A 27774-nucleotide genomic window follows, 5' to 3' on the forward strand; every position below is an offset into this window, starting at 1 on the left:
ATATTAACGATAGCTCATTTGGGAGATTGCCAGCAATAAGAATGTGTAAGGCAACATCAGGCATTCAGCGTATTAATTGACAATTGGTATTGGATTGGAACCTGGTATTGGTTAATACCCAAAGCCCAGGAATCAGTATCACTAGGGCTGGCCGCCTAAAACCTATGGCAGTTAAATCAAGTTTGGCTGCTCCCTTCACTGGTGACCACTGGCTGACCGTATCCGCTTCAAGACAGCAGTTCTTGCATACCGTGATTTTGTTGAATGACCTAGCCATTCAACAAAATCCCGACTGTTTGCTGTCCTGGTTCCCAAATGGTGGAGCAAGCTCCCCTTCGACATCAGGACAGCAGAAAGTCTGCACATCTTTCACAGCAGGCTGAAAACACATATTTTCCCACTACACCTTGGCTAAGAAGATGTTCTAAATCAAGTTGTAAATTATTTGTTGCACTTACATGTAGCACGTTGTTGTTTGGCTTTATTGAAGCTAATGACATCTAAATGATATGTAGTATCGAATGTACTCCTTAGATAACTACTCTGCAGATTCAGACTGGTCATTTCTGGAAAGTAAGAGGAAGTTGTGCATTGTCAAACTTTATATACAGTACAGTCTATGTTCCAAGCTCGTGAATTTTAGCTACATTCTTAAAATGACGAGTCAGTAATGTGCAGCAATATTTTCGCTGACAGCTCATTTCAAACTGAAGACTATATTGTGTTAAGTTGCTCTCTCAGACTCAGCCTGGGTCCAGGTCCGCAGCTGCCTGTACCCGTCACAGACAGGACTCGAGGTAGTGGAAAGATTTTACCCCAGAGGGCAGCGTGAAAGCGAAGAGCGCTCACTCTGCTTCTTCTGGGAACATTTCAGTCCCCAGGAGTAGCTGCACACTGACTGCACAGAAAGAAAAAAAAAAAGCTTCACTTGCATCTCAGTGAGCTGAGCGGTCTGCGACTGATGATTCGGATCTTCGACTCCCAAGGGGACCTTGCACTTGAACATCAGTTGTGCTTCCCCCTTAGAGTTTGGAGGAAAAGCAGGTGAGTAACGTGACACTGCAGTCAGTGATGCAATAACAAACATCAGCTGTAGAATGCATCGAGCTACAGCAAAGGAAAGGAGACGCAGAGGAAAGAGGCCGGTGCTCTCGTCGGATGAGGAGAAGTAGAAGGCTGATGTTGATGGGGACACACTAAGTGCTGTAATGAATGTGCCGTAATCTTGGCAGTGTTGATCTCATTATTTGTTTATTTCTCCTCACACCTGCCTAGACACGCCGTTCCACAGTGTTTCCCCTCTTCATTAGTAGGGAGCTGCTGCTGTGCACTAATGCATGTACCCGGCTGATGTTCATGTCCTGGGCGTTCGTGTCTGTTTGTGTACGCAGCTCGGTGTCTGCGTACAGTGTGTGTACACGCTGGCATATTTTTTTCTCTTCTGATTAAACTCCTGCGGCGAAGCGATACCTCCTGTGTTTCTGCAAACTCCTCCTGTTTCTGACCTTTCTGTCGAACGTGTGACCACGCGCACGCATCCCATGCACACGTGTCCGCACAAGCAGGTGATGGATGGTGTTATTACCTGAAGCTTTTAAGGGGCAGAGAGGTGCTTAAGAGAACAAACACACCTGAATGTTTGTGCTTTATCATCAGGAATTAACAGTCAGATGCGCACACATACACACAAACACACACACACACACACATACACACAAACACACACACACACACACACACACACACACACACACAAACATATATACAACACATACAGTAATCTTACATTAGTATTTAGTAGGGAAGACAGTATGTTCTCCCCCAATTTTGTTTTCAGCTTTTTCGTCGCGCACACTCTCTCACCTGTGAAAATTATTCATTAATGATTTATTGAGATTCACACAAGCCATCCATACTTGAGAAGCTGAATTAGGCTTTGCATTTGGAACAGCATTACATAGAGATAAACACACACACACACACATACACATCTTTACATATTCACTGCTGGCAGAATGGATCTACATTAGGGCATTTTCGCACTCGGGATGACCTTCCTTTGTTGCAAGATGGATTAAATACAAAGCTGAGGAAGAAAATAAGTTGTTTCCTGCAGGTTGATCCTGGTAAAAGTGATGATTCAAAGTGCATATCATTTTGCTGATAGTCAACATGTCAGACCAGGACTGGTAATAAAGACATATTGCTTTCCATCCGTGTCTCTCCCTTACTTTCCCCCTCTCTGTCTCCCCCATCTCCATTTTTGCTGATTGCTTTGCACCATTAATATTTCATGTGTAATGTGGCTCTTTTGGATAGTGTGAGCATGTGTATGTGCCCCTGTGAGCCACGCACACACATACGTGCACGCCTCCGCATAGAGTATGTGTGTGCGTGCACGTCTTGTGTTTGTGTGTCGGTGCCGCAGTATCAAATTCTGCTCTCACAGCTGTCGGCTAGTCTCGGTTTGGTTGTGATCTGTCTGTCTACCTCTCAACCTTCAACCTCTCCTTCTGTTTCACTCTCTTTCTTCTGAGTTTTTCATCTGCATGCCTCTCTTCTTCATCCCTCCGCTGCTCTCTCTTTATCTTGTATTCTTCACCGCTTTTTTTTCCCTTTTTTCTGTTCGACAGCATTTTTCTGCCTCTCTCGCTCGATGCCCTCTCTATCCCTCCCTCTGAGTATTCCAACCCCTTTTTTCTCTTGTTATGCGTTCAATCTCTTCCTGCACTCTTCCACCTCTCTGTCAATCTTTTCTATTGCTTGTGTGTGTGTGTGGGGGGGGTTCTCTCTACAAATCATGAGTTTTACTTGAGAAACAGAGATTGTTTAAAAACATAAAATGAGAGAGAACTCTAGTTTGTATAGACTCATACATTTTTCATATTTCATAAAGAAAATTACATTTTTTTTCCTTTTGGCTCTCGTTGAAGTTAAACAACGGAGATAGAGGAGAGGAAGACAGATTGTGAGGAACTGTGATGCATACAATCAGAAAGTCTTTGACGCGATGTCAGTCTTCTGCTATTGGTCGTTGCAAGACAGCAGTCCCTGTCCAATTGAGTTTTACGCAGGGCAAAGCAGCAGCAGCAGCAGTCAAGGGACCAGCTCATATTAAACAGGGGTGACATGTAGGATCAGGTTTGACCTCTCTGGTAAAAGAAAGGGGACAGAATTTTCCAGGTAGTTGGGGAGTGCGGTTCGAGAGATTAAAAGCCGGTCAAAATTCATATATGCAAAGGTTCTCCGTGTAAAAATGCAGCTGCAGCTTAGAGGCGTTCAGAGGTTGGAACAGCTGCATATTGCTTGTCATAAAGCATCTTTAAATGTCTCTTAAGTCAGCCCTTCTGGCGTGTGTGGGCGTGTGAGTTTAAGTACCTAAGCATTTTTGCTCAGCACCTGAACAGCTGGAGAGGGAGGATCGAGGCCATAGTGAAAGTCAGACATATTTTTTTCCCTCTGAACTTCTGGATTAAAAAATGTACTAAACGATTACGCGTTCAATCTTTCCAACAGTTATTCTCATTGAATGGAGATGTATGTATAGTACAGTCTTCTACAGGGTGTTCCATTTTGTTCATAGCCTCAATGTTGCCGGGCTAACGTGGGTTTTTTGAGTCGGTCTGTGTTGAGTCTTGCAGAGATAATCAGCCTTAAAAGTGTTTAGTCCAGTTTAACCTGCAGGAGTCTCTTAAAGCCGATGTTACATGTTCTGCTGCCACAGAGGAAATAAATGTAATCTCTTGACGTTTTTACTGCAGAAATGAAGAAGGGAAAAAAATCTGTCAAATAGCCAAGAAAGACATCTGCGGATGATGAGCTCAAAAAGACTGAAGTCTGAAAGATGGTCATGTCACAGAAGATTAGTCATGCTTCAGCCAGGCTTAGATATTAGATATATGCTGCAATAATCCAAAGGTTTAAATTTCAGGAGAATTTGACTAAATGGTCCAATTATGAAATTATTCAAACTTAACAATTGTAAGAGATCAGCAATAATAATAATACAAATATTTTTATTTATAATAATAATAATAATAATAATAATAATAATAGTAATAATTATAATATGAATGTAAAAAGTAATTCATTTTGTGGGTATACAGTATGTGTGTTGTAGCTAATAATACCGATACTGTATTCCTTAATGTTTTTAAATATCTCTCAGAAACTGAAAAAAGGGTGTAAATATTTATTGATACAATCTAGTGAAGTGCTGTCAATGTATTTCTTAAGCATTAGCACAAGGGTAAAATGTTGGTCCTATACTGTGACCTTGAACCCTTGATGGATTTGGGAAAAAAATCAATATCATAGGTCCTGACCCAAGCCCACAATCTACTTGCCAAGTTTAATCTAAATTGGATTAAGTCCGCCTGATTTATCACTCAGCTTGTCTGACACTCCAACCCCAACATAGCGGTCCGTGCACATAGTGATGCTGACTGGTGGTCACGGGAATCGTTAGCAGTTTACAGACATCCAACCAAACAAACCTTGTGTCCTTTAGTTAAACTTACAAATGACTGAAGTCCAACGCTGGGATCACAGTTAATCACACACATATACCAGCTTTTGTGTATTAATCTGAAGATTTAAACGAAAAAAGTCCTGCATAACAAATGTTCTTTGCTACATTGTGTCTTGAATATAATGTAGGAGACAGTTTCTGGTAGTCGTGATGTTTATTGTTCATGGAAATGTTTCTATGAGAGTGCACTTCATAACAACAGACAACATTTAACCTCCGTCAAAGAAGTTATGCTTTTGTTGTTGTCTTGCAGCAGGATTAAGCAAAAACTACTAAACAAATTTTTATTGAAACTGAGTGGGAGGTAGGGTTTGGTGAAATGCTTAAACACATCCATGTGCAGGACAACTAGTGCTATCTAGCCCACTGGATTTGTAAAACTAATTTATAGTTGTCATTAATAGTGATGCTAACCGTCTCCCCCTCTCTGGTCAGCCAACCTAGGAATAAGCACAACATGTATTCGGGGGGCATTGTGCACAGAAAATTAATTTATTTGCCAAAAATATTTCAGTTTAGATTTCAGTTTTCCTTAAGGGCTAAAAAAACAAGTCATAATTACAGTGAACCGAAAACAAATGAAGTCAAACTTATAAACCGCAAAAAAAACCCCAGCAAATTATGGAAGAATAACTCATCTGAAATAAAACACAACTAAGACAAAACGATGTGCATGTTACTCAAATTCTCTGGTGAATGATCCTCTGGTCTTCCAGAAAATCATCCAGGGAAAACCCTGTGTGTGTTTGTGTGTGTATGTGTGTGTGTGTGTGTGTGTGTGAGTGAGTTTGTTAGTGTGTGTGTGAAAGAGAGACATAGAAAGTGTGTGTCTGTTCCAAAAGCCTCCTGCTGATCAGAGGCACACACTACACCTTAATGAACACAATCACCACTGAGACACACTTTCCATTTATTACCCTTGCCTCTCATTATGAAATTTTCTCTGTGCGCACTAAGGTGAGTTCCTGTGTCTGCGTTCCTGCCGGTGTATGTATATGGTTGTGTGTATATTAACCGTAGTCCACCGCGGACCCAGGCGTGTGATTGGCTGCGGATGAGAGCTGTGGTTGGCACAACAACATTTCCGCAGAAGGCCATAAAGCAGTGGGCCTGGAGCGCAAGCAGCATCTGCCCCTCAGTTGCTGCCAAGACACACTCACACACACACTCACACATGAATGGATTTGCATAGAGACACTCACGGATTGACATACATCTATTGACACACTCTAGATAATAAACAATCTCTCATTTAGCCCCCCCCCCCTTCCTCTCCCTCCGTCCCTTGTGCCAATCTATCCCCTCTCCTGGACCTTGTCCGGCATTCTCTCACTCCGCTGACCCCTCTCCGTCTCCCCTCTTCCATCTCTGCCAGAGCTTTGTCCCTCATGAGCTGTCTCTCCGCCTCATATTCAATCCTCCAGCCCCCCCACTGTATTTGTCTCCCCGTTAAGCTGTCCTTTTCTATCCCGCGTGTTGAGGTAAACTGTTTTCTGCAGACCCACTTTGCCAGCACGGTGGCTCATTTTCCACCTTTACTGTCCTGCGACAGCACCACACACTCATTACGGGTCTGCCCCTTTTCTCTCACACACACACATTTGCCAGACACACATGCACACACATGGACATTTACCAAACACCTTTGTACACACACACACAAACACAAACACAAACACAAACACACACACACACACAGAGTCACTGCTCACTGCTCTGCCACCCACGCGTAGATTGTTGTGGCCAGGAGATTCTGTCATAACTCAAAGACTGACCTTTCATAAGCCACTGCTCCAGACAGATGAATAGCCCCATAGCACCGTGTCAATGTGTTGGTGTCTGTGTGTGTGTGTCTGTGTGTGTGTGTGTGTGTGTGTGTGAGAGAGAGGTTGGGTTAGATGGTTGTCGGTGAGCAACTGCATGCTTTTGTGCACAAGTGTGTGTTTTTGTGTGCATGGGGGGCAATGGTAATGCGTCATGAGTTTGAGCCTGTGTGTGAGGGTTTGTGTACAAGTGTGTGTCGGGTGGGTGTGTGTGTGAATGTGTGGAGAAAGAGAAGAGAAAGTGTTGATTGAACAGAGGTGCAGGAAAAAAAAAGAACTGAGAGTGAATACAAGAAACACTTACATGCCTCATATTGCGTCCAAATTTACATACTGTATCCAGTTTTTACTTCATTCATCTATCTCATGATTAAATTAATATTTAAAATGTATTTATATTCCTGTATACATTAAGACTTTATTCAGTTCACCGAGACATGTTTTGGAGACCCTCTGGACATATTAGCGTGTTATTGTTCGTACGAACCCAAGGGAAAATACAATTCTCAGCACATTTAATTCAGATTCCGACATAAATATTCATCTAAGCGCAAATGAATTGGCCCATGCTCTTAGTCTGAAGAAATTTAAACGTGAATCAAGAGTGAATCAGGAGTGCTCCATCATGATTTGCAAAAATGTAAATATCCGTGGTACTTTTATTTTCACTTGACCTGTTTTGCCTTGGGAGGTTTATGAGACTAAATGTTTGTACCTGCTTGTTGTTGCAGCAAACCCTCTGTTTTTCCAGGAGCTTAACAAACTGGCACTTTTCATCTTATGATAAGAGAGACAATATAGGGGACAATTTTCTCAACATTAAACAATAATATGCCATTTTGCAAAGAGGTACACCACACAAGGTTTTCCACTTCAGGTCCGTCGTCCACTGTCTCTCATATCTACAAAATCCATGGTAACAACGTTGCCATGACCACGTTGAAACCGCTGGAAACCGACTACATGTTGGCAACGTTATGTAAAACAATTATGCTAAAGGTTTTCTTTCCGAGAACACAGTGTGACTGATTATTTAAAAATGTCCCTTTTAGATTTTCGGCATACGTAAGCTGTCGCACTTGCAGCTTGGTGGGCCAATCACGGCGTGCCCATCATCTCGCCCCTCAAGAGGACAAAAATCCAAAAACATCCTAGGTATAAAAACTCTGAACCTAGTTAGCAAACTAAACTCAGGTGAAACACTCAAGGTAATCAAGGGAGGAACCAAATTAACATAACAGACACAGGAGGGTGTGATTTCAAAATAAAACAGGAAGTGAGATCACAAGAAACACATCATCACATTGACAGACCATCAGCCCATAAGTAGAGATAAATTATAGATCGTGCTCCCACTCAGAGCTCCTGCCTCTGCAGACTGAGTTTGGGGCTAAAATGCTGAGACAGTGTTTCAGCGGCTGATCCCAGTAAAAAGTGAGAAACATGACTGACATATTGATTGACGGATTGACACCTCAATATAATAATATCGCTCTGAGCGGGTGAGTGGGGGCGGAGCCCTGGCGTCTGTGTATGTGTGTGGGTGTGTGTCTGTGTGTGTGTGTGTGCTATCTGGGAGCACAAACACACACACACACACACATTTTTGCAGGCACCTGGTATTTCACATGATGACCTGATACGATGATGATTTAAAAAATTACTATCATCATTTGTAAACTGATTTGTTCAGTTCATCGTTTACAATAAATATGAATGCGTTCGATGCACGGACACTGTATACAGCACTTAGCATCATCACACATTTGAAATGCTTTTGCAAGGGCTAAGTGTCTTCTCTTCCCTCAAGGATTAAAACATCCAGCTAACAGGCTTTTCTCCGCTTGTGAGCGTCCAGTCATTACAGGACATCAGATTTTAACTCAATGATTATCTTGGCCAAAATCATTTCAGATAACAATAGTATTACAATAGCTAATAAATGGAGATTGTAAAATAAAAAATACAGACACTTATTAGACTTGTGTAGACAGATGATGATCTTATTTGAGCCAGACATCTCAACGTTTATTGCATCAGTAGAACAGGTTAGTGTTTGGCGTCTGGGCTTAATCACTCCCCCTGATTTGATTACATAGATATTATGGGAGTGATGAGCCTACAGGTGGATGCTGGGTTGGTGGTGCGGCTGAAGCAGGCAACGCTCCATTTATGGTTGGAGTGATTATGGACCAATTTTATCATTAATGTATTAAATTATTGTTATTCAAAGTGGTTGTAATGATTCTATTTTTACCACTATGGTTTTATGTCTGTGTCTCCAACATACAAGACTTGCTCATCTGTGTGTGTGTGCGCACACATGTATGCACACACACACACACAACCTTGAATATCATGTGTGTGTCTCTGGTACACAGAAGTAGTGGAGGAGCTCAGAGACTGAACACATCAGCTTGAATTTTTCAAAGTTAAAAAAAAGAGAGAGAGAGAGAGAGAGAGAGAGAGAGAGAGAGAGAGAGAGAGAGAGAGAGAGAGAGAGAGAGAGAGAGAGAGAGAGAGAGAGAGAGAGAGAGAGAAGGGGATAGATACTGAGCTGTTTCTATGACTTGGCTCCACCACTCTCACACAGAAAACAAAGAGCCACAGATTAGTTTTGCTCAGCGCAGAGATATAATTATAAATTACACCCTAATAACTTATACTTACCATGTTGGAGGGTGAACCAAATGATTTAGGAGAAGCCGAGTTGATTTAAACAATATTATCGCATGCGTAATATAAACTCAATATCAATAAATTCAGATTTTTGTTAATACCGTTCATATTGCGACAGCTCAACTCTCTCACTAACTGTTCTATTACTTAAAAAAGGTCAACGAGGTTAAGTGTCGTGTCATTTATTCTCTGACATGTTTATCACAGTCAAAGGGTTAAGAGAAGGGGACAATTACAGTTTAATTAAGTTTCTTAATCCAACACTGTCCTTAAAACACGTATGATAATTATTTGTTATTGGATTACTAATAAATGCAATAGGTTATATTTGCTGATTATGTTTCGCTGTGAAAAGCATGGTCCTAACCCACACAAGTATTTGTATTTTTAATTACATTATTGTTATTGTGTAGTCTGGTACTTTTTAATTAAACCCCACTATTGTTAAGCAAATCTAATTTCTCCTTTGGCGTTGTATTTATTAGCGAATAAACCCTCGCTTGGTGTAATTTCTCAGCCATAAATTAATTTGTCTAATGGGGGAAATGGCCCTCTAACCTCTTCCAAGACTCTTTTCCTGCTGAATGAGACAAATAAACTTTGTGAGGTGGTAGTTAGCTCTAAACAGGTCAGCATTAATTATTAAACTAGCTTATTTAATCCAACACAAAATATTGAGAATGTATTAAAAAACATGTTTCTTTACTGTGCAGCATCAGGATAAATCACAAATGGATCGTAAAACAAACGGCAAGGATAGAAGAGTAGAAGGAGAAGAAACACAATTAGTGACAGAAAAAAGAGACAGAAAAGGTTATATATATATATATTAGGGCTGGGCAACGATTAAAAGTTTTAATCGCGATTAATCGCATGATTTCCCTGATTAATCACGATTAATCGCATTTGTATACGTAAAATCCAATAATGAATTAAAAAGTAGTGTATAGCCAGTTTTTTTTTCAATGTTCTGCCATATGAACGAAAGTGCCATAACATTTGTTGTGCAAACACTTTTAACATCAGCATTTAATACAGTAGCAGTTAAATAAAATATTCAGTGTACATCTCAACTTAACAATGTTATCAAAGCAAATACAAAATTAAAGGTCAATGCCACTGCCAGGGCATTAATTCGGATGTGTTAATACTTCGGTGATAAGAAAATTCACCTTGGCAGTGGCTACAAATAACTTTGGTTCTGTCGACTCCGCCGTCTGGAAGAACTTTAAAATGAAAATGGCCATGTAAAAGTTCCGTACCCTTATCCATGGTAGTTTATCCGCCAATTATTTTCTTTTTTCCGGTTCCGCAGCAGTCAGCAACAGACATTTACAAAATAAAAGCCTGACTTTCACAATAAAACAATAAATAATAAAACCTGAGTTAATGCGAGATAAAATAATTGTCTGAGTTAAATAAGTGATGAGTTAACTCGAAATTAACTAGTTAACTTGCCCAGCCCTAATATATATATATATATATATATATATATATATATATATATATATATAACCTTTACAAATATATATATATACATTCATTTCAAGCTGTATTAAGCTCAATACAACAACAACGTTTTGTCACTGATACTCATCCACCATGGCTTTACAAACTGCACTTAGTGTTCACTGATTTCAATGACACATAAAGACAGTAATGTAGTTTATAGTGATGAAGATACAGTAGCTCGCTCTTTGCTTCTCGTAGAAAAGGGAGAGTGAGTCATAGACACCAGAGGGATCACATAGCAGCAGTCTAATATGATCCCTTTGTCTTGTTTTCTAGTAGCAAAGAGGCAACTACTGAAAGAAACAGAGAAGTCGCATAATGGTAACTTAATAATACCCCCCCACTCTCTTTCTGTATCCCTACTGTTCCTCTGCATAATGTGTGTGTGTGTGTGTGTGTGTGTGTGTGTGTGTGTGTGTGTGTGTGTGTGTGTGTGTGTGTGTGTGTGTGTGTGTGAGTGTGTGTGTCTGTGTCTAAGCTGCTGACTCTGCAGAGCTTTACATTGACCAAGTTCTAAAAATAGAACGCACGTGAACATGTCTGGATGGTATGTGATTGTGTGGGTCCTGGTCCTGCATACGTTCCTACTCCCAGCTGACTTTGAAAGCAGGCATGTAAGTGACCCACACATCCATGCACACAAAGGCTTTGCACAGATGCAGCTTAGTTGTGTAACGTACGCTTTTCCTCCGTGCTCATTCGACGTTTTAAATGTATGTGTGTTTATATATAGGCATGCGGCTGCCTCTGTGCAAGTGTCTCTGCGGATATGTGTGAGTCACTTTTGGCCGGACCGTTTTATTTATTTTTTATTTTTGCTAATCCCTGTCTTTGGCCAAAAATACAGACTGCATCGTCTTTATCCAAGGCCCTTTAGGGAAGAAGGGAAAAAAAAGGAAGAGGGAGGCAGGGAAAAGGAAGAAGGCGGAGGAGCGTAAGGGGAGTGAAGAGGGATGGGAAGAGACTTAAAGGAAACAGGAGTCCAAAGGGAGGAGAGGGCAGAATCTCGGGGGTCATTTAGCTGAGCGCAGAGTGAGAGGTGAGAGAGAAAAAGCACAAAGAGAGGGAGTGACACAGAGGGAGGAGTGGGACGAAGGAGAAGCTGCACTATAGGAGATGGAGGGAGGTTAGCTGAGGTGTTCAGCTGGGCCGTGCTGGAAACAAACTAGTTTGTACAAAGTGTCTCGTGGCCATGTCCTAAGGACAACGAATGAATGTACATTTTCCAAATGGACCCACATGGAGGCTGGACAGAAAGCTTTTATAGAGAGAGCCTTAGAGCAGCAATGCAGCAAGACATTAGGAAAGGGATAACATGGCATAGATATTGTGGTGCACTTGGTTGTACATGACAAAAGGATGTAAATGAGCGTAGAATGAGAAATAAAGCTTGTTTAAGAAATTGAAAATACAAACTTTGTCCCCTCCTCCTCCTCCTGCAGCTTTCTTTCTGAAAACTGTACAAGTGACCTGCTGTAAGTGAACTGCAGCAGGTAAAGATTCCTTAGAACCATAAAGCTGCACAAACCTCTGCTGCACAAAGAGCTGTTCACCTTTTTTATTTTATGTTCAGTGAAGTTCGATGTAGAACCCCGAACTGGAGAACAGTTGTTTCTCTTGTCGTGAAATGGTTCTTGTTTGCCTGTTCATTCAATTTATATTAATATTTAACATATTGGATCTCCAAACTGCACTTCCTGTGGCCCTTAACAATACACATGCCAAGTGTGAAGCTGGCAGACAGACAAACAGAATTCTGGAATTATTAGAAAGATTACCAGATAGATTGTCGGGCGGCGCCCAATGTCATCGTGATGTCAGATTGAGGAAGCACAGTGAAACCTTTAAACTTCCAAACAACACGGTTAGACAATGTCAGAAGCCCACTCCTCCTCATCTTTCTGTGTCTGTGCGTGTGTCTGACCATTTCTGGAACTTTCAGAAACAGGTGATCCGACATTCACACCCACTTCACACCGCGCTTGGCCAGCTGTGCCTCAGCGAGAGAGGACGCATTGCACTTGTCTCTCTAGCTCTCTTTTTTCATTTGTTACACAAGCGAGTGCAACAGTATGAATGTCTCCCTGAAGAGGCCGTCTGAGAATATTGCCCCCCCCCCAACCCTTGCCATGGCTGACTTTTCACTCCGTTTTTCCCTCATGGCTATTTGGAACAATTGAAAAACCCATTTTATATTTGATGTGGTCATATAACACTTTTTCAAGAACTATTTCAGACAGTCCATAAATCGACCTCCGAGGTGTGTTCATGCCGAATGCAAAGCTCATTTTATAGGCGGCGCGATTTCATTTGAAATCAATGTTAGGGTCACAAAGACAAGAGCAATGAGAGGAACTGGAGATAAACAAACGGGAAATAAATGGAGTTCCTGTTGTGACAGGAGGCAGCTGAACGAGGGGACGATGCCGAAAGAGAGAGAGGCCCTGGTGTGAAGGAAAACTCTGTCACGGGGGAAAGTTGGAATCAGAGAGAGCATGAGTGCACCTCGGCTCACTATGGAAACAGAGTTGGAGCTGACTTAGTGCAGCCCATTGTTGAGGAAGAAAAAAAACACTTTCAAATACTTGAGGGTGGGCAAATGGGGAGAATGGATAGAATTTTGCGCCAGGCCAAAGAGAAATGAAGGAGTAGGAGAAAGAAGTAGAAGACAGGGGGAAGGCACAGCCAAAATGGGAGGCTGGAGGGAGGGAGTGATTAAAGAAAAAGACACAATGCCTGGATTTTGAGAGACAGGAGAGTGGGGTAAGTTTGAATGAGGAGAGGGAGAGATGGAGGAGGTGAGGAGGAGAGGAGGAGAGAGAGGGCTGGAAAGTCAGAGAGAGAAAGGGAGGTGGAGAGAGAATCGGGCCATTCATCCATGCCTCTGGAGACGGACACAGTCTGAATTCAGGATAACTCATTCAAAACGCCAACTCCACTTTGTCCCGCAGCACCTCTGTCAGTCTCTGCTCCAGCTACCAAGTGGCTGGGACACATCCAGAATACCTGAACACCCCTGCTGACAGCAATTTGGAATATGTGTGACGCCGACATAACTCCCACATATGCACCACGGAACACACACACACACACACACACACACACACACACACACACACACACACACACACACACACACACACACACACACACACACACACACACAGAGAGAGAGCGTGCTCCTCGTGTGATCTTGTTCAAGGGGCAATAAAACCTGATCAAAGCAACGCCCTTGAAAATCGTGTTTGTAACTAATGTTGGGGGGGGGGTTCCGATGATTAATACTACACATTCGCATGCATACACACTCGGCGCCCCCGAGGAAACTGAAGCGTTGTCAGAGCCCCACAATCTCACTTTCTCCGGCACTGGAGAGAGTTTCCTTAACCCTGACAGATAATTGGTCTCCAGGGAAACGATGCTGCTTAAAGCTAAAAGTCAAAACCTTAATAAGGATGTAAACACACACGCAAAAAAAAATAAAGCTATGGGAGAGTGAGGCTCGCAATATGCGGACTCGCGTATGCACAAGAGAATGTCAATAATTAAGGTCTGCGTTGTTCCAAGGAAAAACGGAAGGTGATGTCCAATCAATTCTGCTGCCTTTGCCGTTTAGCCTCTCAGGTAAAAGAAGCAGTGCATACACAGCCACTGTATCCTGTCTGTGCTGCGGGAATGTCTTCTTTTTTTTTTTTTCTCCCTTTCTATGCTTTCTAGTTTTATGTTTCAGAAACAGAAGCACATCCCTGAGGTATTTGGACCAAGCTCTCTGCGTGCGGGTCTCTGTGTGTCTCTATACGTGTAAGTCTGTGTGACCTTGTCAGGAGCGCTCCTTTTTAATCATCCCTGGGAAATCTCAAACATTCCTTTAAAATTGAACATGAAAGGTAACCTTCTGTATTTTTACCCGCTGTCTCTCTGCAGAGAACCGGGGAATTATCTTTTTCGCTTTCACAGCCTTGGAAGCCGTGGATGGCGCGTGAACAGGACGGAGAGAAAGAGGGGAGAGAAGAAGACACACACGGCAGACAGAGAGAGGAAGATGGGGAGAGGGGAAAAGTGAGACTGAGTGGGTAGATGGAGGTGGGGGGGGGGGGGAGAGTGACTGAAAGGGGGAAGAGTGACAGTCAGACAGGATGTAAGTGAGAGGGAAAGTGACGCACGATGAAGAATCAGGCGCTGGGGAAGCGGTGCTGTTAGTTAAGCGTTTAAGGAAGCAAAATATTTGTTATGACGCAGAAATCTCCGCTGTAGTGTTGAAGAAGATGTAGAGGAAACAAGGTGTAGACACAAAATGCTATAATGAGAAAGTGTTTTTCGTTGTAGCAAACAATTTGAAATAACTCGGAGATCTGGAGACTTAACCTGTCAGTTCATAGACAGAGGTTTAATGAAAGCTGGTCATTATAAGCAGGTTGCGGCAGATCAATCAATCAATCAATCCAATTTTATTTGTATAGCCCATATTCACAAATCAAAATTCGTCTCATAGGGCTTTAACATGGTGTGACATCCTCTTTCCTAAACCCTCAACAAGAGTCAGGAAAAACTACTAAAAACCCTTTTAACAGGGTAAAAATACGTAGAAACCTCAGAGAGAGCCACATGTGAGGGATCCCTCTCCCAGGACGGACAGAAGTGCAATAGATGTCAAGTGTAGGAAAACATCATCAAGATTAAAGTTTTTTAGCAGCATTGATAGGGTAAACATTTTGAAGGATAACTTCAATACGGTATGTCAAGCAGTCCTGCTGCAATCATAGTCTATGGTCAGCAACCAGCAGGATCATGATCCACCATCCGGTCAAAGGCGACGGTACCAGCACTTTTCACACTTCACATTCACACTCCTGAAAAGGTGTGTGAGCACAATGCAGGCACATTGAGCGGTCACCCTCTTCAGGCGCTCTCCTGACGTCTCTCAGGCTCTCTGGTTCTCTTTCTGGCGCTCTGTCAGAGGCCAGGGCAGCCCGCTAAGTGGTGGTGTCGGCTGAGCCCGAGGCCAGAGCAGTGGGGAGACCTCACGTTTGCATGGGCTGAAATATTTAAAGAAGCCATCCAGGGCCTGTTTCGCCCAGTCAGTACCCAGCGGGCCGGGGCCCATCAGAGACCAATTACAACCACTGCTGAGCCACGGTTGAAAGGCTTGATCAAAAGGAAACAATCCATAGAGATAAGCTTCCCACAGCATGCACACACAATATGACACGTGCGTATGTGAGCATGGAGTCCGTGAACACACATATGCAGCGGGCACACATTTGTCCAACTAAGCACCCCGACACACTCATGCTAATTTTTCTCTTTTCTCTTTCTATTCTTCTGTTTTTAATATCTCTCTCACCAGCTCTGCCTTTATCCTGGTCTCGATTTCTCTCTCTCTTAACAAACATAATAATAAACATAATAATCCTTCTGGCTTTTGCAGCTCACGGAATCCCAACGGCTTCACACCAACCCTCCCAGGGACCCACATACCAAATGTGCAAATGTTCCCTTTCAGAGCAATATTTACCCCCCCCCCCCCCAAAAAAAAAGAAGTGTGTTCCATTAGTGCAGAATTAAGCAAGGACGGAGAGAGGTGAGCGGGCACACACACACACACACTCTCACACACACACACACACACACGCTGGTGACTCACTCACTCTTGTCTGCAGTACAAACTCGCATGAACATCATCTTCTCATTGTGACATGCAGACACACACACACATTCACACATGCCAGCAGGGCATAAATCATTCATAATGATCATTAAAAGGAGAGGGGGGGGGGGGGGGGGGTGTAGGTGGGATAAATTGCTCCTCGAGCCTCCTCCCTTTGTCACATTGATGTGAACTGACAGGGCACCAGATAAGGAGCAATTACCTGGAGTCATCTGTGCCAGGGAGCATAAGGCACAGACTCTGCCACAGACACACAGGTAGCGACGCACATGCACACGGACTCGCTCCGGTACCGGGACACTAAAGCTCACTCGTATGCAGATCGACTGACACATATAAACACACACTGACACAGCTGATCTCTCTCAGACACACACACTCACACTCACACACACAGTACACTTACCTTGATTTATTCTTCCTTTCCTCCCGGGCTAGATGAGGGGAAAGGTTCTTTCTGTCTCTCTGTCTTCCTCTCTCTAAGCCCCAGGGAGAAAAGGCACTTAAGATAACATAGGCACAACACATGTTGAACCGGAGCTGCTGCCGCGGCGTACGGAACCAGAGGCGCGGGGAACAAGAGAGCTCTATTCAAACAAAGATAAAATACCTCTTCTTGACTGGTAAATGACAAGCCTTGAGGTCGGGACTGGATTGGGACAGTTTAGCACATGAGGTATTAACATGGTCGTCCCCTCTGTTTGGCAGTAATGAATCTCAGCTTAATAGGGAAATCCCATTTTTCTGTCATTTATGCAATACCGCTTTTCAAATGTCTGTACTGCAAACGGAAATTAAAAATCCACAGAGGTAACACTACTTTTGCAGTTGATGTGAATAACCCTCTATTTCAATTTAGCGCTGGAATGTATTAATTTAAAATTAGCCTCCTCAACATTTATTTTTTTATCTTTTAAATGCTCTCTCTAATATAAATGTGTGATTTCTATATTTATATTTTTAGTTAGTTCACAGTATCAATTTACCACATTTAGATGTGGTAGAAAAACAGAATCTCTCTTGAATAGATGCATTGTTGCACAATCTGAAAAGAGTTAACAAGCGGAGGTATGGTTGTTCTAATGTGTGAATAGCACAGATTGCTTGATCTTAGAAGCTTAGCCAAGTCTGAATCATTTTTGTCATGATCCACCCAAAATGTTTAAGGTCACTTCAGTTTATTCAAGTAACAAACTTTCAGGGATGTGCCATGGGTGTTTTTGCTGGTTTGAATTGACCCAGAGGAGAGCTGGAGAGCACTGAAGTCATTACAAATGGGGCAACCTGCATGGATGTCCTCGACCTTGTGCACAGATGATGCCAGAGTTGAGCTCACACAGTGTGATTGATCATAGCCAAATTATTTTCCTCGATTCGGTGAAAGGCTCATTAAACGAAGCCTCGCAGCCCTGGAACATCTGCAGAAGTTGTAAAAGAGTCAATCACCGCGAGAGAAGCAGTTCAAAAAAATGAAGCAATCGTCCACAAAGGTGTAAGTGAAACCATGGTGTCTAAATTTAGGTTCGCAGAGGAAACCACAATCTATGGTTGCATACATTAAATCCAACTGTCAAACAAATTCGCCTCCACAAATTAGTGCTTAGTTGAGTCATTTACCTCATACTGTACCAGTGTGTTTTGATTTTACAAACGTCATACAAAGTGTAACTGTCAGAACTGGCTAATAAGATCTCATTAGAAGTAAGGAGATTTAATATCTGCAACATGTGTTGTGACACTGTGTCCTTGACATGGATAATAAACCCCTTGCTGCATAATGAAGGTCCATTAAGCAAGGTCTCGAAAAAAAACTGTAAATTCCAAGTTTTATTTTACTGTCATTCCTCAGCTCTTAATTATCCTACAGGAGGTAGATAAAAATAACACAAACACCTGATAAAAAACACTTTCAAAGAAGCACTTACCACGAAGTCGCTTAATCACAAAAGCGATCAATGCTGCACAGGTGGGTCATAATAGCTTTAGGAACAATTAGCAGCAATTTAGCAGATGTGAGGTTCAGAAGCAGCATCAGAGAGCTAATGAGCTCAAAAGAGCCCAACTTTGTTCCCAAATTAATGTGGAGAGGCGTGACAGGAGCTGCATCCCAATTCAGGGGCCACATCCTTCAGAGGCTGCATTTGAAAAACCGATTACATCACAGTGACTAGGTCGTCCCGTTTCGAGGGCTCCATCAAACGGTGGCAAATTCCATCTTTCATCCCGGAGCAAGGGAGGATCCAACTTGTGGATCCTTCAGGGTCTAATTTATCCCAGGATTTTTCTTGTGTCGCGCGAGGCTAGGCTAGCTACGCCACAGAAAAGTTCAAGTCAAGACTTTGTCAGAATATAACAAAGAAAGACAATATTCTCCAGACGATGTTGAAACTCTTCAAAGAAGCATAAGTCAGAAGGCAGATTTTTTTTTCCTTTGCTTTATTTTTTCAAGTTTCTGTGTCTTAAATTGATGTTGGAAACAAACAGATTCACCATTTTCAATTTGTTTTGTATTGGTTACTCAATGCTTATTTTCTCCTCTCGACAAATCATAATTTGAAAATATCACACAAGGAAAATTAAGACAAAATGAAAAAAAAAATTGAAAAAAAATAGAACGATAAAAGCAAAAGATGTGTCTGTGTAATGTAGATTTTTCGGATGGTTCGACCCAAGTGTCCTTAGGTAAGATACTGTGTTTGTGAATGGGTCAATGTAAAACTCTACTCTATTAATGTACGATATAAAAACAGACCATCTACCATTGGTGTGCATATGCATTTGCATGCAGGCATGAAAGTATGTGTTGTAAGAGGAGGTTTTGTTTTATACACCTGTATTGTCTCCGGTAACAAACAGCATATCCATATACAATACTTAAAATGAAATGAAAGCGATGGGGCAGCAGTAAACTTGTCTTTTAAGAAACTTTTGGAACATTTTCTAGAAGAACATTTCTTTGCTAAAAGCCATTCCATATTTTGAAAATCATTGATAAATCAATAAACCCTTTTCACAACTGACCTCTGCAAGTGAGACATCTCGGAGGACGATTATCTGAAAATGTCCGAGTTAAGGGAAAACGTATCTGTTTATCTGCTGTAGTACTGAACTGCTCAGGAACATTCAGTTGAGCTGAATGTATTTTTTGCATTTAAAATATAAGAACATTAAAAATATATATATAAATGTCCTCCATGGTAAGAATCTGAAGTTATACTGTTATCCTTCCTTCACCTTTTACTAGCCCCCCCATGCCCTCATTTCCAATCAAATACTGTCTGTCCGGGGGGGGGGGGCTGAACAAGTGCACAACATGAACTCGACTCGTGTGCCCGTGTGCGCTGACACGATGCCGAGCTGCCGCGGAAGCGCTGCTGAGGAGATGATGTAGCCCCCAGGCCACACATGGATGTCAGACGGGGGTTGAGAACAGTAAATAGCAACGCTTCTATTTAACAGACTGCAGAGTCAAATGCTGCTGCAATGTGTGACCTTTACATTGCTGGTGGGCTAATAGCGAGAAGAGGAGAGGTGGAGCAAAGAAAAGAAAGAGGCACCCGAAGATATACACACATACAGTTACACACAGCTGTATTTGCGCATATGATCACATTAAAGTGCTAAGGCATGAGGATCTAATGTTGTTATTATTGATGCAGAAGATTTGCACATGCAAAGGCACGCGTCCTTGTGACTGTTCCGGTTACACTGTGTGTTAGCCCCATGCACACTACTCTGTGTGTGTGTGTGTGTGTGTGTGTGTGTGTGTCTGTGTGTGTGTGCGTGTGTGTGTGCGTGTGTGTGTGTGTGTGTGCGTGTGTGTGTGTGCGTGTGGTAAATCAAGCAATTCTGCAACGAAAGTGACTGTCAGACCCGACTATTGCAGGGATGTGCTGATAGAGAGGTTTTAGAGCAGCAGACTACTGCCTTAGGCCTGGAGGAACTCGGAGAATGGGGGGGTGGGGGGGCAAACAGTGGAAAGGAGGAGAAGCAACAGAGATAAAGAAAGCAGGAATGTGGTAGAAAATAAACAAGGTTATAGAAATAGGGAGGGAGGCAACGAGCGAGGGATTTGAGGGAGGTGGGAACCAAGGTCAAGCTAGTGAAGCAGAGAGATAGAAAGGTGAGAGAGGAAAGAAAGGAGGAACAGAGAGAACGAATGATAGCGAAAGAGAGGAAGGAAGGAAAGGGAGGAGGACTGGGGAGAGGAGGGAGAGAACGAGACCTTTGCATGATAATTTGTTCATTAGGAAAGACCTTGACCGAGAATTTGCTCTCTCCATCCTGATCTCCTGACTCCACTCCTCCTCTTTCCTCCTTCCGTGCGCCCTCCACCCATTCCTCCTTCTGTAACACCCCCACCCCCAATCCACACTGCTTAGTTTTCCCTTTTTCTCCTTCTCGACGTCACCATATTCTCATTATAGAATCCCTACTCAGCAACTCTACGAGTGAGAGAGAGAGCGAGAAAGGGAGAGAGAGAGAGAGAGGGAGAGAGAGCGATAGAGAGAGAGAGAGAGAGAGAGAGACTATGACAGACAACCATCATTTGACTTTTCTCTGTTCTGCCTTTCACCTTCTTTTACCAGCCTACTGTGCATGCATGTCAAGTCTTCCCTTCTCAACTGGGGTTTTCAAGTGCCTTGAGCCTAAATGAGATAAATAAATCCTTTCACAGGAAATGAAAGAGGGGGAAAGTGATTTTTTTTTTAACAGGCATGCACTTTGGCAAATAAATGCGAAATCAATAAGGAGCCCCCTTAGACACGTCAAGTGTACCCCATGAGCTGCATACAAAAGAACAGTGAAAGGATCTCTAGGCTCGTGAAGTGAAAAGAAATATGCCTTGACTGAATAATTTACTCAAAGCAAGAAAAACTGATGACATCGGATCTCAAAGAGATACAGAGGAAGGCTCAGACTTCGTGGTTTATGTAAAAAATTTGGTAAGGAAGGGGGTGTCACATAGCTGTAACATGAAAAGTTGGGCTTCACAATGATGGCCAATTTTACAAGCCTGAGTAGCAGAGGCAAAAGATTTTGTAGGTTTTAAAATCCCAAATATGAAGAAAAGGAGAGGATATAAACTCACCATTTTGTTTCATGATTTTTGCTGCACTTTTGATGGGGCATGTAAAAATAAAAAGAAGGATTTGTCCGTCAGATGAGCAAATGTTGAGAAAATCAAAGATTCCTCCTGTTTGGGCAGGTGTAAAAAAGGTTTTTCCCGTATTTATAACAGGCAGTTCTCATGATGTGCAGTGATGCAGCCTCTGTGTTGTACGGAGGATGGATATACACACACTCTTGATAACATCCTGCAGCTATTCCACTAATCGAAAGTTGGTCATCGTAATGTGACAGCAGCGTGGGCCAACCAAGGTACTTAAGAAGAAGCCAGGTTGTTCCGAAGACAAATTTGTCCTTAGGTTTGTGTCTGTCAGTAGAGAAAATGAGCATACACACAAATATTTCAAGTTTGGAGACGTTAATAGTAAATGGTGATTACTCAATAGCCGTGTGCCAGTTCAGGAGACACATCCTTTGGAGGCTGCAGTTGAAGACGGATTGCGTCACTCCTCTTCCAAAGTTCCTTCAAAATGCTGCCGGAAAATGCTTCATCATCTCCTTGAATTATTATAAGGATCAAACAGGTGGAAACTTTTCTGGGCAAGCAAACAAACTAGCTATGTGGGGTGGCTGAGCTACAGTAGACCAGGCCTTCTTATTTTGGCTCGGCCATTATGAAACACATGGTCAAGGGAGGCCATGTCTTTGGCAGAAAGCATCTTCCTCCGAAGGATGAATAAGGACCTGTGTTGGTAAGAAAGAGCGTGGGGCCAAGTTGTTCATTGTACAACTGTAAGTAAAAACTTGGTGAGATGACCTGGAGAACCAATGACAACCAGAGCGGACTCTGTTAAATCAAAGTCAGCTTTGCAAGCACCCTAACTGCCTCTTAGCTTTGAGACAGCATATTGTTCCTCATTCGTATTATTCTGCATAGGAGTCATTTTATACTTTAGTTAGCTTTTGTCCCATTAAACACACAATTTGAAGCTTTCCATTTCCATTACCTCCTTTGTTGAGTTACAGGAAGCTTTGCTTCGAATATCCAAATCTGTTATAAAATAGTTGGGCGGGTTATTCTTCTCTCCTCGGGTGAGTCGGATTATAAACCCTGAGAACTAAATTTTCTGCTTTTACCCGCCATTGATTGTGAAGCGTCTGCTCAGTGAGTATTTGCACACCATTGTGTTTAGTGGTTGCTCCCAGGTGAGACGTTTTGTGTACGAAATCTGCCTCCCACAACCACCTCTACCTCCTTGTGCTGTGATGACTAACATGACCTTAGTTAACTTGTTTCATTAAGTGGACACAGTGGAGAAGGAGATGCAACAAGAGAATCTGTGTATTATTTTATATTAGTTGTACAGCAGCGTATCATGCAGGAGAAAGGGAGGGTTTTGTCATCAGCTCCAACCGAGCCGGTGGAAATATTTTGCTGGCTTAGCTACATTTAACTTCTCCAGGGAAATTACATTTTCAGACTGCAATGCTGAAACACACTATACTGCTCTGAAGTGTCCATCTATGGGTATGGATCAATATGGCTTATAATAGATCTGTTTGGGTGTGTTTCACATTGCAGTCTGTGCTCATCTGGATTCCTCATCCCTCAGCTCAAATAGCTTAACACAGGATCAGGAATGGTTTATTGGAAGAAAACAATGCTTGTACATTTCTGACTTAATGTAGCCACTACCCTCCGGATGTTGATAATGTTTACATTCATGATGTGTTAAAAGTGAATGCCATGTTTTTGAAATTGTATATCTCCGATAAGAGAAGTTTATTTCTTTTTAACTGTTATATAAGCCACCGGATGCATGAATTTCCCTTGGGATCAGTAAAGTTTTCATCGAGCTATCTACCACGGCACATTTCACATTGTGGAACTTATTTCAAAGACATGACTATACAGAGCCCCTGAAATGAACCCATTCATCCATTATCTGTATCACGAGATCGAGGTTGAGGGGGGGGTTGGACCCAATCCCAGCTGGCATTCGGCGAGAAGCAGGATACCCTGGACAGGTCACATGCATAGAGGCAAACGACCAGTCACAGCCACATAATCACAGTGTCCAATTTAACTAATCTGCATGTCCTTGGCATGTAAGATGAAGCTGGAGCACACAGAGACACAGGGAGAACATGCAAACATGCAAACTCTCGTCAGGTTAGCATATAGAACCATCTTGCTGTCGTGTCCCCCTGAAATGAAACTTCTGCTCTGAGCTCTGGTGATGCTGAGGCTGACTCATGGCTCTGCTTCACGAGGAGGCTGAGGAGACTCTACTCACCGCAACATCTTTACTACTGAACCATCAACAGCCTCCTAGCAGGTCTGCCCTGTTTCTGATAGGAAAGCACAACAGAGGAACCTACTTTTTTCCATTTGGCAAGACTTGGGTTTTGTCTCAGTCAACAATAATCAAACTAAAGTTCTAACTAACCAGACCCAGAGGCGATCTCAAATCGAAGAGCTCCGTTTCCATGGTAACAATCAATGCCTCCTGCTGACAACAGAATTATGTTAGCAGTGTTGTCAGGTGAGCTCAATAACTCCTTGAAAATACATGTTTTGCTGTTGCTACATTCTTGAATGACTCAAGTAAAACCTTTTTCATCAAAAGATTTCTATCAGAGTTAACAGCGAGTTGAAACTTTTCATTTACGAATGTCTCCTTGAGAGTGACCTTATGATTTCACCTGTGTCTCTTTATTGGTCAAAAGGATAATGCGAATAGGGATGAACTGATTTCCACTGAACTTGAAGGAGGGATGAAGTATGAGCAAGGGAAGAATGAATTGAACTTTTTCTTCTCTGAAGTTAGTTGACCTTGGCTGCAGCCTGCTCGCTCCACCTATTGGTTTCTTTGTTTGATTGTCAGCAGGAATGAAAAAACATGCTTAAAAAGAATGGCACCAAACCTGGGAAGTGCAGGCCTATTTAAGTGGTAGATCAATTAATGTATGAGCCATATTATGCAGAAAATAAAGCATAATTTTTCCTGTTATTTTTCTGTGAAAGGAGCTTAACAGACATGTGGGGCAGTTCAACCTCTGCCTGAGTTATGTGATCCAAAGAGAACCTTTCTAGTTAAAGACATTTTTTTTTTTTTTAGCTATAATATATTAATAATCCTGACCTGGACAGATTTATATTGCCTTGGATAAATATGCAATGTAAAGTTGTTTTCTGCCTCATCCAGAGGACCTGGTGAGAAAAGGGTGAGAAAGACTTGGGGAAAAGAAGCTGAAAGGATAAAGTGAGATCAAAATACACTGAATGCATGCATTATGGCATGTGCCCCCAGGGTGCTGTAGAAAACCTTACATACTCATCTAATCATGCTACACACTTCAAAGACTACACACGCACACACACACACACCATGCACACGACAGAAAGCACCATGTCGCAAGGCATAATTGGCTGAGCGCATTGACCTTGTTCAGTCTGTGAGTGTGAGAGTGTGCGTGCATTAAGTGCATATACGGGTTCCTAGGCAGGCTCAGACTCCAGCACGCAGGTCTCAGAAATTTCTCATTTAGCTGCCTAAGCATCTTTTTATTCCTACCATATTAAAATTATATGTGATGATGGATGGACCTTAAATAGATGGATCCCCTGGGCTTTTACACCATGAGTGTGTGTCTGGGTCTGTATGTGTGTGAGAGCTGTGTGTTAGAGCCTGTTTGTGTGTCTACGGACAGTGAGAGAGGGGTCAAAGTGAGAGTGGGCCTCCTGTCATTTTGCTGAGAACCATAATGCATGATGGGGGATGGAGGAATGACAAGAGAGTTGCAGGGAGGAGAACAATTAGGCAGATGACATTGATCTTAATATAAATGAATTGATCTTGGACCATACACTTTCACTGTTTCTGCACCTTACATCCACTGTGTATTGCATACTTCAGCAATATATGTACAGACACTAAGGTATTTGCATATTCACAGCAGGCACCTGCTGTATGTGTGCATGTGCGTGTGTGTGCGTGTGTGCACATACACGCTGGTTTCCAAAACCCACATGCCTGGATGTAGAGTGCTGAGAGGAAAATTGCCGACGGCCAGAGTTGTCCTATCTAATAACACCCTCAATTGGAGGGAATGAGGTGGAGGAGTGAAAAGAGGAAACGAAAAAAAGAGCAAAATGCTGAATATGTATTTTGACTGAACTTGGTCGGTCAGCCAAGCAAGCATGACGGCCCAACATGCATGGACATCGAAGCTCACATGGTGCACACAAGCATACCCTGGGAGAAGTGTTCATGCAGCGTAGAGAACGTAACAAAAATGTACACACACACGCACACACACACACACACACACACACACACACACACACACACACACACACACACACACACACACACACACACACACACACACACACACACACACACATACATAAACCAGATACATGTGCACACACATTCAATATCAGGCTAAAGGAATAGACGCCTATTTGGATCTTGGCTCTGTATCAGCCTTGCTCAGAGCTCTGGGGACACACATAGAAAGTACAGGCTGATCTCTGAGCCTGAGCGAACACATGCTAATAAACCACACTAACACACACTTGAACACACTTGCAGACACTGTACGCAATGGGAATTCCACATATCTTCAATGTATATTATAAAACATATTCCAAACCAGTGATCTAAAACATTCATAATAGGGCCTCAGTTTAATATGTTTACAAACTAGAGAAAAATGGAAATTATTCACTGAACAATTCCCTTATAGCGAAAACAAGTCACGTCGCAGTGTCTCACTAGATGAGTAACATGCATGGAGGCTATTTTTCAGCACAGAAGATGCTGATGAATATTCTAACAACCACAACAAGAAACACCATGGATTGCTTGGCTCTGTGTTCTGTGTCAACACAGTTTGCAGTCTGTGTTATCCTGCATCTATTCCTCATCTCGCATCCAAGCAGCTAATTAGTGAGTAATAGCACTGATTCTTCTTAATTATTATGTATAGAGCTCTAACATCAAATCTCTGCTTTTCCCCATTTGGAAATATCGCTCACATTAGTTAGACCAAGCGAAGCACAGTATTCGGGACAATGACTGATTTTGTTCATGCTTGCAGGAGATGGGTGAATCAGGACATTCACTGGCACAGCATAGAGATGTCCTTATTCTTAGGTCAATTGGTGGAAATCCTTTTAGATTTTTAGGCGTAATAATGTTGATGTTGACAAGAACAATAAACCCACAATGTTTCTTTGCATTTAATAAGCCAAGAAGATGTTTCTCATATTGTATACCACAACCTTTGAAACAAGCTTTTTGCATTCCTACCAGCCACAGATAATAAAACAAGTTATTAATGATATCCATTTCACACTACTTTTCTAGTTTCACTATAATTCAATGGAAAATAATTTGTATCATAAATGCTTGTAAAATAGAGCGTGAAGAAGGTGATTTGTTTTTAATCAGTGTATTTTATATATATCTTATATATTTTGTGCACTGTTGTCAATTTTTATTTGGCATTAGATATACTCAATTTCAGCTGCTCTGCCAACATGTCCCCAATGAGGTGATATTTGAAGTCTGTGTACCACCAGACTTTAATCCATCTATTGGGTTGATAACATTAAAGTTTGAAGTATTCATCATTCCTAAAGAATGAATTCTAATAACCTTTGGAATCTCACTACTTCACATCTAGTGCCACATTTTTGTAATAACAACTACTCTTACTGTTGTGACAATATAAGATCATCCTCAGCTGTACTTAGATATCAAATCTAACATATGGTAGCATGTTATGCCATCTGCACTTTATTAATATTGCTGCCATGTGTTAAAGGCTTGTGACTATACGTATATATGTATGTATATAACTAATTGATTGAGACATGACGTAACATTTCTTTATAGAGCAAGCTGGTTTTTCAATGATTGTAACCTGTGCCCCAATGGAAGAATGACTTGCTAGTTGAACTGGAATGTGCTCTTCGTAGACGAGTGGTAGTTGAGATGCAGAGCGTGTGCAAGTTCAAACAGAATTCACTTTGGCAGGTCTCGTTTCCCCATCACGACTTCTCCCTCGAAATGAGAAGGTGGGAAGATGAGAGAACCCCCTTTCATTCTAAGACCATCTCATCGTCAAGTTGGCGCGATGAGTCATCATCATAGTCCTAACAATATAAGAGCACAAACATTACTCTTCTTATTAGATAATAAATATAGTGTAGTCATGGGAGGAATGTGAATCTTATGAAGCAGATCACCCAAAGAGGTTGGAAGGAATTGTTGCTATTAGGTTTTCTTCCAATAGTTTGAGCTCCACAAAAGGACACCTACCTTTATTGAATTTGGATAGTGGAAGATTGAAAAACTCACCAAACCCCACAAAAACCAACCAGATGGACATATTGTCAAAGTGATAGTAGTATCTTATTGTATGAAACTATGCTCACAGGGTTAACCTGAGATCGGAACTATCAGATATAAAGATTC

Source organism: Limanda limanda, chromosome 2 (assembly GCF_963576545.1).
Source record: "Limanda limanda chromosome 2, fLimLim1.1, whole genome shotgun sequence".
NCBI classification, from domain to species: Eukaryota; Metazoa; Chordata; class Actinopteri; order Pleuronectiformes; family Pleuronectidae; genus Limanda; species Limanda limanda.